Raw genomic sequence first — 11,285 nt, forward strand, 5'->3', positions numbered from 1 at the left:
ACCTAACAGGGTTTCTAGTTGGGAGACTAGAAGGAGACTGATTAGAAGCTAGGCCATCTGGGGCAATCATGTGGATGGGACATGGCACAAAGTGTGAAGCTTTCTTTCTCACTGGAGAGCATCCATCATAGAAGAGGCACTGAACAACCAAGTCAACAGAATGACTTGGCCAAGTGACATCAACCAGCTCCTGTCATTGACCTCTTCACTGCCGGCGCAGGTGGCAGGGTGGAGGCTATGAAGAAGTCTAACAGCATGGGATCTCACCCAGCAAGGCTGATCCAGCTGCTGCTGCTGCTGAATGTTCAATCTTCCAGCAACAGAGGCCAAAGCTAAGTCCTACACACAGTGCCATTCCTTGAGGACACCAACCTACAGATCCAAGTTGACCACACTGCAACCCTTTCATCCTGAAAGGAGCAGTGGTTCATTTTCTTAGGAGTAAACATATATTCTGGGTACAGATTTGCTTTTCCTGCCCACAGGGCCTAAGCCAGACAACTATACAAGGGCTTACAGAGTATTTGATGCACCCACACAGGGTCCCGCAAAACATTGTGTCAGCAATGGAGATATGAGGGGAGGCAAATGACTGTAATTTGCACTGGTCATAACACTTCCTATATCACCCTGAATCTGCCAATCTGATAAAGCAACGGAAGAGCCTGTTACAAGCACACCAAAGCACCAGCTCGGAGTTAATATTTTGCAAAGATAGGGTGCCATTTTCCAGAGCAAAGGGTACACTTTAAATCAACAATAGGTCGGCATGTGTCTACTTGTGTGTGGTCGGCAGAATAACAACCCGTTCCCCCAGAGGGTCCATGTCCTAATTCCCAGAACCTGTGAATATGTCCCCTTTACTTGGCAAAAGGGACTTTGCAGGTGTGATTAAATTAAGGATCTTGAGATGGGGAGATTATCCTGAATTATCTGGGTGGGGACAATGTCCTTCTAAGTGAAAGAGGGAAGCAAGAGAGCGTCAGAGCGATGCAGTGTGAGGAAGATTCAACCAGCTACAGCTGGCTTTGATAATGGAAAGAACCATGAGACTAGGAATGAGCCAGGCTCTAGGGGCTGGAAAAGGCGAGGAGATGGCTTTTCCCCTAGAATCTCCAGAAAGAATGCAGCTTGGTTTTTAGCCCAATGAGATACGTTTCAGACTCTGACGTCCTGAACTGTAAGATAATAAATTTATTTTGTTCTAACTCACCAAGTTTGGGGTAATTTATTACAACAGCGATTGGCAATGAATACACTATGTTGCAGGTAAGATGGGTCTGGGAACCAAGGAGTGGAAGTAAGAGTGTCCTGCTTGCCGTCACTCCTAGCCACCCACTTGGGAAATTTGTGCTTCCCACAATCTTGGGCTCTAAGGGTTTAGAGAGCCTGGTTCTCATAAAGAATGCTTCTGTCAAGGACCACAGTAAGAGTTCCGTGAATTATGGCTATAGATGCTGCCTGGACACTTGAGGACACCTGAGGCTCCTCGTGCCAAGGGACCAGCAAGAAAGAAGATTCACCATCTTGGCAGGGGTAACGGACCCTGATCATCAGAAAGAGGGAGCATTTTTGTTATACAGCAGGGAGCACGGAGAGAGAGATTCGGTGCCTGCTTAATCCACTTGCTTGGTGGTATTTCCCAGCCCAGTTTTGACAGTAAATGGGCAAGGGCAGCAACTCTGGCCTGAGAAGGTCATGTGTGCCAGGGTCTCAGACCCCTCAGGGATGAGGGTCTGGTTACTCCACCAGGTAAGCCACTGAGACCAGAACAGTCGTGGGGGGAATCCAGAACTGATAACGAAGGCAAGGGAAGATGAATATCGATTGTAGCCTCAAGACCAACTGCAGCAGTGGAGGCTGTAGTTAACCTCACTAACCCTCTCTTCTAAATTCCCCCAGGCAGAGGCACACCAGAATCCTGGAGGAGCTGCTCCCTGCATGTTTATGAAGAAGTAGAGCCTGGTCATGCAAGGGATGGACTGTGTTGGACATTTCTTGCACCACCAAATCCCCCTTCAGTACGAAAGAACTTATTCCCCCAACTTCTGGGAGTGTTGCCTGCAGAAAGCCTTTAGCCATCAGCTCCCTTCAGAGAATGCCTTGGGTGAAGAGAGACGCCTTGCCCAATGTTACACCCCACATCCAAAGACACATCCAGCCACCAATATGGCGGCACAGAAGCACAGCACACTTGCCCCATGTGGGGGACAACTCTGCGCTCCTTGTGGGGTCAGCTGAGACCTCTGTAGAGATTGATAAGAGCTCAGCTTCTCCCTCTGCCCACTCCTTCCTTGCCCCCCCTTTCACGAATGTTGATGCAAAAGCACTCTGTAAGAAACCTCCTTTGATAATCTCCACCTCAGAGCCTGCTTCCAGGGAGGAGCCCTCCCTGAGGGGGAGCAGGGAAGTGGGACCCTGAGGTGGGCCAGTCCGCAGGCACCACTGAGGGTGGTGTTATCTTCTCTTAGAGCAAGGGAAGCCTTGGCAAGGTTTAAGCAAGCGGTTACACGATCTTTTGAAAAGATCCTTCTGGCTGGCATGAGGAAAATAAATTGTGAGGGCAAGACTGACAGCAATGAGGACAGAAAGATAGTCCTTCAAGCATCCAGATGAGATGAGAAGGTGGCTGGACCAGGGTGGTGCAGGTGATGATAGAGAAACGTGGATGGGTAATTAGATAGTCCCTGGTGATGGACGGAGATGGGAAATGGAGAAGAGGATCAAGGAGAAGGAGGTTCCTGGATGACTCCCAGGTTCTAGCTTGCACAAGTGAGTGGCAGGGAAGATGGGGAAACCAGGGGGAGGCCAGGTTTGAAGTGGGGGGGCAAGATCATGAGTCTGAGTCAGGATATGTTGAGTCTGAGGAACCTCTGAGACATCCCCTGGGAGGCATCAAGTGGGGAGGCAGCGGGACCTGCAGGTGGGAGGAGGTGTAAATCTGTGAGTCATTGTCATGCAGAAGTGCTGTGAGTGAGATTACGGAAGGATAACCTGTGAGAGGAGAGGAGGAGGAGGCCTGGGAATGGCCAGATAGGGGGGCTGAGCCAGCAAACAAAACTGAACAGCAGTGGGCTGAGTAAGAGGGGAAAGAAACACGTGCGAGGTTTGCTCTGCAGATGTCAAGTGCAGCAGCCAGTCCAGGGGCAGTTATGCTGCATAAACGAATATCCCTAAGATCTCAAAGGCTGCAAAAGACTGAAGTTTATTTCTCCCTCACTCTAGGGGGCCAACGTGGGTTAGCAGGGTTTCTGCTCATCATGGTCACTTGGGAACTGGGTTGATAGAGGCTCCGTCTCAAAACCAGCTTCCACAACCGCCCAGGCAGGGAAGGCGTGTGGCATGGCACACAGCTCCTCGGGCTCGTCTCACATTTTGGGGGCCTCCCCTAACCTCAGAGGGGGCAGGGAGGGAGTCCACAGAGGAAGACAGCTGGGAGCTCTTGGGCGGCACAGATCACCGTCAAGCTGAGGGAGGGGAGGAGTGGCTGGCTGAGCGAAAGGCTGCTGAGAGGTGGAGTGACGTGAGGGCTGAGAAATGGAGGTGATGTAGGTCCTTGGTGACCTGAGAAAGAGCTCTGTGGTGGCTTTAAGGGATTAAAGGCCAGAAGCATCCCACTCCTGGGCATATATCTGGAGAAAACCATAATCCGAAAAGATACAAGCATCCCAATGTTCATTGCAGTGCTGTTTACAATAGCCAGGACATGGAAGCAACCTAAATGTCCACAGATGGATGAATAGGTAAAGAAGATGTGGTACATACATACAATGGAATATTACTCAGCCATAAAAAAGAATGAAATAAGGCCGTTGCAGCAACATGGATGGACCTAGAGATGATCATACTAACTGACGTAAGTCAGACAGAGAAAGACAAATATCATATGTTATCGCTTGTGTGTGGAATCTAAAAAAATGGTACAAATGAACTTATTTACAAAACAGAAATAGAATCACAGCCGTAGAAAACAAATTTATGATTACGAGGGGGTAAGAGGGGGGCGATAAACTGAGAGATTGGGATTGATATATACACACTACTATATATAAAATAGATAACTAATAAGAACCTACTGTATAGCACAGGGAACTCTACTCAAAACTCTGTAATGACTTATATGGGAAAAAAATCTAAGAAAGAATGGATATGTGTATATGTATAACTGATTCACTTTGCTGTACAGCAGAAACTAACACAACATTTTTAATCAACTATTCTCTAATAAAAAATTAATAAAATTAATAAAAAAGGTGGATCTCCATTTATGCTCTTGTTCTGGTCCCTGCAAATGTTAGGGGTGGGCCAAGGTGTATAATAAATAAACAAACATATATAATATACACACATATATAATTTTATATACTATCTATGTTATATATAATCTATAATAAATATATAATTATAAATCATAGAATAAAATGTATCATATATATGTATAGTATATACATTCCCACTCAAATTGGATTGGGATTGTACACACACACGCACACACAAAAGGATACAGTTTGTATCAGTCAGCTTTTGCTGTGTGACAAAGAAACACATACTATCAGTGGCATACAACAATAAGCATTTATTTCTCATGTGTCATGGTTGCTGGTGCAGCCCCACCCCACGTGTCTCATTCTGGGGCTCAACCTGGAGGGTCAGCAGTTGCCTGGGGCATTTTCTTCCTACTGCAATGGCAGAAGCTCGAGAGGCAAGCTCAGCTGCGGGAGTATACTTCAAGCCTCTGCTCCTTGTGCTGCACCTGCTAACTTCCCTTTGGTGAAGCCCAGGATTGGGGAGTGGAGGAGTACGTTCTGCCGAGCATGGTGCCATGGCAAGGGTATAGATGTCTAAAGCCACTACAGGGAAGGGAAAAACTGGTATCAATAATTTAATCTATCACATACCAAACTGAGGTTCCCTAGGAAGAGGAATATGAGATTGCCAGGGTGTGTGTGGAGGGGAGGGGGGCTAATTTGTAACTAATTCCAATTACGAAAATAACAAATGTTTTCATTTTTTACAATTTACCTGTAATCCCACATTCCTCTATTAGAAAGCAAAAATAAGACCTCGATTCTCCCCAGTCCCAGTCAAAAGCCTAATATAAAATTTTTACTAGTTGATTCACCCGAAAGACTGGCTAGACATTTTGAAAAACAAATTCTTTTTTAGATCCTGACCTCAAACCACAAACAAAAGTTAATTCTAAAAGGGTAAGAGACCTGAATGCAGAAACAGAACTGTCGAAATTAGTCTGGAGATATTTTGAGACATATCAAGATGCCTTTTCTTTTTGTACTTCCTTGGGTGACCTTCCAGCTTTTCAGCCAGAGGCTTGCATCGCCTAGAGGTGGAAGGAGATGGAGGGAGAGAGGGAGAGAGAGAGGTGGAGGGAGGGGGAGAAGGGGGGGAGAGGAGAAAGGGAGGAGGAGGATGGGGAAAGGGAGGAGGGGGAGGGGAGGAGGATCCAAACAGCAAACAGCACATCCAAACACCTCTTCCAAAAGCAGCCTGCTGGGAGGTGGGAGCTGGAGGAGGGGCCGTTCCTTACCTCTGACACCACAGTGGCCAGAAACCACTGTTTTCAGCATCAAAGACCCAATTCCAAGGGGAGAGGCCTTTGGGGGCCCTTGGCCTATATACACAGAAGAGCTGGCTGAGGGATGGGGGCCAGGGCAGGAGGCAGAGGCCACTGCATGGATCAGAGGGGTGACAAGGAGGGGCACCTACCAGGCCCAGGGATGTGAGAAGAGCAAGTGGCCAAAACACAACGCAAGAGGAGGCACCCGTTGGATACCAGTTATGTGAAAGTTTAAAGCAGACACAAATGTCATCATTGTTTATGAATACATTCATGTGTCGCAAAAAGTATAAAAAGGTGCGCAGGAATGTGGCAACTTCTGGGCAGCAATTACAGGGTGGGGGAAGAAGGGAGAGGTTTTAACTGGTCTGTATCGTTTCATCTGATTTTTAAATAGGAATCTGAAGCACATATTTGAGCTGTTAATATTTGCCATGCCTGGGTGGTGAGTGTATAGATATTTGTTAGATTATTTTCTATATTTTGAAATACACAGAAGGGGGAAGACAGACTGCGGATTAGTATGAGTAGTTTGATGCCATAGTTTAAAAACCATGTGCACATGTGCATGTTTGCATACCTGCTTGGACGCTGTGCACACGACGTGTCTGTGGTTCTGTGAGGCTCCATGTGTATCTGTGCCTGTGCAACATCATGTGTGTGTGCGTGTCCCTTTGTGTTTGCCACTTGCATGTGATCGTGTGTGTACCTGCATATCCGTGTGTGTGTCTCTGTGCAACTGTATGTGTATCTGTGGCTGTACGTGTCTGTGATTGTGTCTGTGTGTCCCTGAGTGTGTGTACGTGTGTGCGTATCTGTGCTCATCTATGTAATTGTGTCTCTGTGTGTGTACATGAACAGGAAGACGAATGGCTGGACAAACACCAAATTACTGACTCAATGCTCTCGGGGAAGGAGAAACCAATTTTTGTTTCTCCTTTGTACATCTCACTGTGTGTGTGTGTATGTGTGTGTGTGTGTGTGTTTTACAATGATCATGCAGTGTTTACTGAAACTTAAAATTACTTTTAAAAAGACAGTAAAGAGTTTCACAGTTTGAAAAATGAGAAGAATTTATCAGCAGACCCTTGTTGGCCTCTGGGGCTCCTCTTTGCCCCCTGGGTCCCAACCTGTGATTCCATCCGCCCCCAAGCGCCCTGAGCTCAGAGGAGCCTGAGGACACTTCCTAGCCCCACCCCAGAGGCATGGCCCACAGCAAGCATGAGATTTCTCTGAAGTTTTGTGTTTTATCTTTAAATGTTAGGCAACTTTTACATTCTCCCCTTTAACGTATACATGTTTGTCTTAATTATACAATCACAAGGTTTCAACCCCCAAATCTTGGAGTCAAGAGGCCTCCGTCCCTCTCATCTTCCCCAGCTTCTGTGTGTCTCCTGTAGGTGGGTGTTGGGCCAACAGCACCTGGAGTAGGATCCGGAGGTGGGATCACAGCCCCACCAGAGATTCTAGGAAGGTCAGTTGGAAGCAAGCAACCATCACCCTTCCAAGAGCTCTCACACCGGCCTGAGCCGAGTTCTCTGCATCTGCTCTCACCGTGAATCCTCCCAGCGAGGGCATCAGCTCCTCGTCATTACTATTCTCACGTTACACGGGAGGATACTGGGACACTGCGAGATGAAACCCAAGGTCACCCAGTTGTACTCAGACTTCCAAGTTCATGCCACGCATAGACGGTCTCCCTAAAGCCTAGGCCCAAGGCAAGTGAATTGCCTGTGACATGGAAGAGGGTCAGTGTACGGACCTTTGGCCAGAGGAAGGAGCCCTGGGCAGGGTTGATGACTGATCAAAGGCTGCCTCACTGTCTCAACTCTTGCTCTCCCTCAGGCCCATGTAAATGCATCTGCAGGGCCCCTAGTCCTGTGACCCCAGGGCCACTTTGATGGTCACCTAGAGCCAGAGTGGCAGCCACACAGTCATTTAGGGACAGGACTTGGTATTGAAGGCTGTCCTCCCAGGGATCCGAGCCAGCCTGACATTGATTGAGAGACCTGGAGGACCCTAGAGAGGGCCTCACTGGCCCCCAGCAACTGCGATAGCCTCACCTTTCTGGAATTCTTTTCTGTGTGTTGCATGGGGAGAGCAGCACGTGTTGATTGCCCTGATGAACGCCAGGTGCTTTTGCAGGGAACAGCCTCGTCTCCATACCTTGAAGGGCTGCAGGGAGGACCTTGGGACTTCACTGATGCAGCTCGAGAGAAGGAGCCCTGAGAAGAAGCCAGAGGTGAGGAGGTCAGAGGGCCTGGGGTCAGCGGCCTGGCTTGGTTGCCTGAGGGCAGCCCTTCTCTGCCAGGTCAGGGGTCTCCTGGGACCCTAGAAGGACCTGGAGCATCATCTCTGTTGCAGCCTCTCTGGAGGTGCCCTTTGGGGTTTGGGGACTCTCTTTCCTGTTCAGCTTCTACCTTCCTTCCAGCTCAGGGTTCTGGTCAACAGCTCTTCACCTTTGGGGCCCCCAGCACAAAGCCCATCCTCTCCTCCTTCCCCCAAGGCAGATCCTGACTGTGCCCAGGGTCTACCTTCCACCCCACGGCCCAGGGCAGCAACCCCAGCCCCTCACAGGCCAGGGCTAGACCTGATTGGTCCACGCTTTCCCCGGGACTGGCTTGCAAGTTGGCCAGTGGTGTGCCAAAGAGGGCTGTGAGGGCCACTGGATCACTTCCCTGGTCTCCACGCATGTCCAGGGAGATAGCAAGGTTTGAGCTACAATATCTTGAGACCAGAGAGGACCTGGCGTAAGGACAGGAGAACATGCAGAGGGTGGCAGGGGAATGTGGAGAGAGCCTGGGTCCTTGAATCCTCCGCTGAGTCTCTGAATGGCCTCCAGGACCACTCTGCCTCCCACGTGCCATTATGCAAAAGAATCCACCTTCCTTATCGTGAAGCCCATTGTGAGGTAGGTTTTGTTACTTGCACCCAACTCACACAGACTCTGAAAATCTGGTAAACGTGCTGAAACTTCTCTTGGGAAGAAGGCTCAGATGCAGAATATTGATCAAGTTGGGGGAGGGGGCCCTGGTCCCCCAGAGGTCATCCACAGGCCACCACCATGTTAGGATTCCTGGTCAGGAGATCTCAGTCTTGTCTCATCGCTATCACCCTGATGCTGGCTGCCGGGGAGGGCAGGTTGGTTTGGTTCTGAGCAGCATACCTGGGCTGCAGGCAGCAGGCAAGAAGGAGGGGGTGGTCTGTAGCCCCTGGAGACAGGCCCTGCTTTCCCTCCCATCAGAAACCAGAAATCCCACTGAGCATGGTGCTGGGGACTGAGCAGAGCTCCGTGAGAGCCGGCTGGTCTTGTTTTATTAACTTCAAGGACAGGCAGTTGGCCCCTACCTGCCATCCCTCAGTCAGGTTTGGACCGCTGCTCTCCAGGGAGCCGGTCACCTGGCTGACAGTCAGGAGGCCCTGTTTGCAGGGCGCGGCGCTAACAGTCCCACATTTTATCACTCCCTTTAGTTTCCAGATTCACTGGGGCCCTACAGGGAAGACTGGGGGATTCCTGGAATGGAGGCAGAGGCCAAGCGGATGTCAGACTGTGATCTCTGGGCCAGGCTGGCTCTGTCCTAGCCTGGTCAGGGGCCATCTCTGCCCACCAGGAGGTGGGTGCAGACCTGGGAGGGCCTGGCTTTCACCCCAGCGAGCCTGGGGGTGGCGGAGCAGACAGCCCTAACACCCCAGCCTCTCCCCATCCCCCTACCCTCACACTCTCCCCTCTCGGAGGGCAGCAGCTGTGTCTCAGTCTGTACATCTGCTATCTGGTCACAGACTTCCTGAGAAGGTTGAGTTCAGCAGACTTTGGGACCTCATCTTCTTATTAAGGTCTTGATCTTAAAATATAGTCTGCACACAGCAACAACAAAATACAAAGTCACACTGGAAGCCGCTTTGAAACATCCGGAGACTGAGGTCTTGTCCACAACACCTTGATGCAGGGCCTGACCCACATCGGCTTCATGTGAGCTCATGCAGAGCAGCCTCAAAGCAAGCTCAGGTCTGAACCCACTTTTTAAAATACGTGAACCATGACGGCTCAAGTGCTAGTCAAATCTACTGACAAAGCAAGTTCCATTCTGATTAGACTCACATCCCATTTCATCTCTTGGACTATAGTAATGAAACAAGATGTGTTTCACAAGACGTTTCAGTATGTTTTCAGTCCTAATTATACATCTTCAATTAAAAAAAACAAAACCTCACCACTGCCTTATATACCACAGATCATTAAATGCCTATCACAGCCCACGTCCAAGTCTCTCAATGTAAAAGATGGTTGACATTTAGCCGGGAACTTTTAAAACACTTGAGAATAAATTATGGCCCAAACTTACTCTTCTTAATGACACGTAAAAAGTTCAGCTCTTTAATAAAAGGATTCAGGAATATGAAAACAAAGTTCCCAGCAATATTAAGGAAATAAAGGTCTTTCAAAATGGTCAGTTCTTGTTTCAATTAAATTGTGCATTTTTAATATAGTTGGTATAAAGTGAAACGCTTAAAAAAACATCGAGGAATTTAAAATGAAATGGAACATCCTCTTTGCAGGGTCACCAGTACCACAGTGAGATTTGTCTCTTAAACAATGACACTTAGTATCTCTGTAGTTCCATGAATACTTTTGAAGTGTCATATTAAAACCAATCTCATGGCCTTGAGGCAAAGAGAAGCAATTAGTCTTGGAGTTGTGAATAAATAAAAATCCATTTATACACCCGTCCTTGACATGTACCTTGCAAATCTTAGAAACTTCATCTAGTGGGAAAAGAAATGTTAAATCATGAATACCCATACTAATCACATCGCCATGTGGCTTCCTAAAACAGTTTAGTTTATACCCATCTAAGTATTAATTTATATGTATATATTCATCCATATTGAACACAAAACAAAGAAGCTCTAGCAGGCACCTAGCGGGTGAGGGGAGAGGGGTGAGGGGCGATGGGGTCACAGGGGTGGCCCCATGACAAGCAAGTTTTCAGTGGGTCTCTGCTCAGATGGGAGCCTGCAGCATTCTTCCTCATGCCTCCCTCTTCCCCGCCCCCACCCCCACGCACTCCAAGGCTTGAGAAGGGGGAAGTTTCTTTCCCTGAAGAAGTTTGGGGTATCCACACACGCCTTTCTCCATGTGTGGTCCCAGCCAGCATTTAAGGGAGGACACAGGAGATCAAAGTATTTGGATACTTGTTTCACTTCTTATTTGGGCCCATCTCTTCAGCAGTGCCCGGTGGGGTGGGTGTAGATGGGAGCTTTGCTGCTCCTTGGCCTTGCGTAGCTCTGGAGAGACTGGGGCAGTCACCAAGGAGCAAAGCAGATCTGCTGGGCCTGGCCGAGATGTAGAGAGCAGACAGTGGTGCTGTCAGGTCCGAGCTGGGAGCCAAAAGCCCGGGGTCGCCAGGGCGTGGGGAGCTGAGTGGGCAGCCCATGGGCCGTGCGGGAGCCGCTGCACAGATCCCTGACCTACTTCCAGGGCCCCTTTCTCTTCAAGGAGCAGCTAAGAATCCATAAATTAAGGAAATTAACTGATGGGGCCTGCGGCATCTTTGTAAGCTATTTAAATCTATAAATTAACAACATCTTCTGCATATATCAAGTAATTGAACTAACTGCAGGGATGTAACTTTAATGAGAAAATTTCCCCCTTCTCCTGTAGTTCGAGCTCTAAAGTAAATAAATAAATAAAACCTTCCCTTAGGAGGAA

The sequence above is a fragment of the Orcinus orca genome, chromosome 20, assembly GCF_937001465.1.
Source record: "Orcinus orca chromosome 20, mOrcOrc1.1, whole genome shotgun sequence".
In the NCBI taxonomy this organism is placed as follows: domain Eukaryota; kingdom Metazoa; phylum Chordata; class Mammalia; order Artiodactyla; family Delphinidae; genus Orcinus; species Orcinus orca.